This window comes from Blennius ocellaris, assembly GCF_963422515.1.
Source record: "Blennius ocellaris genome assembly, chromosome: 3".
NCBI classification, from domain to species: Eukaryota; Metazoa; Chordata; class Actinopteri; order Blenniiformes; family Blenniidae; genus Blennius; species Blennius ocellaris.
In genome coordinates, this window is record NC_137652.1 from 29,364,529 (window position 1) to 29,368,112 (window position 3,584).

The window sequence follows — 3,584 nt, forward strand, 5'->3', positions numbered from 1 at the left end:
CGTATACTATCTCATATACTGTCTCATATACTGTCTCATATACTGTCTCGTATACTGTCTCGTATGCTGTCTCATCTACTGTCTCGTATACTATCTCATATACTGTCTCGTATACTGTCTCATATACTGTCTCATCTACTGTCTCGTATACGGTCTCATATACTGTCTCGTATACTAACTGGGCCTGTTTGACAAGGGGAGACGGTTTAAAGGATCATAAATGTTCACGCTGTGACGTTTGTACAGCAAACAGCAGGCAGTCTGAAGGTGAACTGCTGTTAAACAGAACATCACCAGGAAACACGAGGCAATACACAACATGACAACAGGGAAAGCATTAAATTAAAAAAACAAAAACACTTGAGACATTATGAATTGAATAAATAAAGCTGGTTGTATTGTGAAGGTGGTGATATTGTAACTGGTGCTATATCAGAATGACTCATTAATAAAAAAAAATTGTATATATTTAAACTTGTGGCAGGTTACAACAACACACCAATGAACTGGACTGTGCACCTCGGAGGATCTGTTACCGTTGACTGCAGATATCCCAGAACAGAAGAAAACCTCATCAAGCACTTCTACAAAGAAGATAAGAACAGCAGACCCACGATTATTGAATCAAAGTCACGAACCACCCAACAAGGCAGGTTTACTCTGACAAACGCTGAAGAGCGAGGAGCCTACACTGTCAGCATTTCTGCTCTGACACTCGGCGATGCTGGAAAATATGTGTGTGCCTTGAAAAACGATACAGAAACGACATGTTTGACTGAGATCCACCTACGAATACTGAGTGAGTACCGATGCAGAAACAGAACGTTGATGTGAAAAACAATTAAACCGCTTCGTTGTTGTACTGAAGATGGATTTCCCTTTTTGTTCCAGGTTGGGACGACATTAAACCACTGAACCTTTCCTCTGTCACATCACAGACTGTCTACATCAACTGTTCCTACACTGACAAGTATAAGGCTACTGACAAGTTCTTGTGCAAGGGGCAGAATCCCACAAGCTGTGAAAAGTTAATAGACACAACAAATGGCACTAGAGATAAAGCTAATTTAAAATATTCTATCAGGGATAACCCAAGACACAAGTATTTCTATGTCTACATCAAAAAAGTGATGAACTCCGACTCTGGGACGTACTGGTGTGGTTTTGGAGAGACGCTACTACATGACAGCTACACCAAAATACAACTTTATGTGGGTGAGTACGCCGGGCCGCTGCGTTTGAGTCGGACATGCAACACCTTCACTCTAATGTCCTGCATCTTTATGACATAACTGACCAAACGAGCTCTGACCTTCCCGTCAAACTGTCCTCCATTAGCGCTTCACATTCGGCCCACGCCATGTAGAAACCTCCTCATTTTGTTTCTCTCTTCGACGACATCTCATGGTGGACCTTCCTGGTCAATGTAGGTGGGTCGTGTCCAAAGGGATGGGTACCGACTAAATTCTGTTGGTACTGCCGAGTACCGATTTGCAACTGCAGCCTTCCTCAGAGCGTCATCTGATGTGTGACAACGTGTGGGTCTTTATCAGGTGACTGACGGATCTGTCAGATTCTGTCAGGCCGGCCACGACCCCCGCCGTCCACTGGTCTGGAGGATGGAGTCCCAGGTGTGTGGCAGGATGTAGGCCTCCTCATCCCGGTTGATGGTGTCCCGCTTCCTGATCTCAATGGCTTCCTTTATCCACCATTTGAACTTGTTCTTCTCCGAACGTCCCTCCTTCCAACACAGCAGCATGGCGGAGAGGAAAAAACTCCAGAGGCTCCAGTTTTCAAAATGCAGATTACAATACTTGTGGCGTGAAGTGTGAGACCAGCGGCGGGAATACTTCTGATCTGAGGAAACTCCTGGTTCAGCGCCAGATGTTTCTCCAGGCTGAAGAGATTCTCATTTGTTTTAACCTATATGGCCTCCATGGAGCTTCACACAATGTTCCCAGAGGGGAAAGGAAAAGAATAGGAGGACGTGCAGTTGGTTTTAATTGGAGCATTATTAAGAAAAAGGTTCAGTGTTTTCTGGTTGAAGAAAAGTGTGAAACTACTGCAACGTTTTAATACAAGCAGTTGGATGTTGCTTTGATATGTTTGTTAAAGTTTACAGATTGAGAAATAAATGTTCAATTCAAAAATTTAGTTGAATTTATTAAACAAAAAAGACAGATTTATAACCACATAAACACAAATTGGTTGCGTTGAGTCGTGGTATCTATTCCCAGGTAGCGGCTATCGGTGCGGTTTGTTTCATCAGGGAGTCTCAGTTGAACGAAACAGTTATAACACATATAGATGAGATCCTTCATGAGATTACATAGTGATGATTTCAGGGTGGGAATGGCTGAATTCACACTGTTCTTACACTCTAAAGAAGTCCATGCTAAAGTATCTTGTACAGTCACACTCTAGAAATAAAATATGATTGAGTTAAAGTACATCTTTTGCATAAGTCAGTATTTTATTACCCATTGATAGTTTTTGGTGATCTTTGTACTTTGTCTTTGAGTTTCTGTTGGTTTGATGTGTTTCTGGATGAGAGTATCTCACCAAGAGGCCATCCACATGAGAACGCCGTTTCACATAAATGCACTGTTCTCCACACGAGGCGGCATTTTAGGAGCCTGAAAACGTTTTTGTTTTGGTTCTCAGAGTGGAGAAATTGTAAAACCTGGCTCGGGTTTAAGGTGTGGATGGGAAAGACGATCATCTGTGGATAAAAGATGACCCCCCCCCCCCCCCCCCCCCCCCCGCTGCAGTCCGCGATGTTGTCTAATAGCTGCAACAATCGTGGCGCTGCAGAAGTTACTGATTCGAGCTGGAGCATGGACCTATATAACTCAGAGTTTTATAGAATCTATGAGCAGGAATCTACCGTACTTCTAAATTTCTATGAGCTCCATTTCTCCTGTCTTGGTGTGTTTGGTGAGTCACAGCGCCCCTAATGGCCTGGCAGGTGTACTACATGCCCTGAAGCCTCGTGTTGAGCCGTGGTCATAGTGACGTGTGGAAGGAGCCTCAATGAAATCTGGAAAACGCAGTGAATCACACGTTGTGCTTGGAGAACAAGTCTGAGTGTATATTTGGTGCAATGATGTTACTTTATGCCTTTCGACTGTCACCATCTGTCTTCTAACTCTCACACAGCTGAACGAAAAGAGAAAAGAAAAGAATCAGATGGTCCAGGGAGAGAAGAGCAGGGAACGGAAACACATGAAGCCGACTCTGATGATGATGATGACGACGATGATGATGATAAGAAGCCACTCAGCACATTTAAATTAAGTGAGGCCGTTATGACATATATTTCTCCCTACACATTTTCAAAGAAATTATGCATTCTCTTCTTTTTGGAACAAATGACGGATACTTTCTGTCCTTCGTCTTGCAGTTTTACTCGTAGGGATCTTGGGCTGCTTGTTGTTCTCAGTAGCTGTAGTTGTACTGATGCTGTGCCGACAGCGACTCTCCTGCACACAGGGTGAGCCACAAAACACAGCATGAGTCTTAACATACAGTCCCTCGTTCATCACATTTACTTTCTGAAGCCACAGAACGTTGGTTGTAGTATT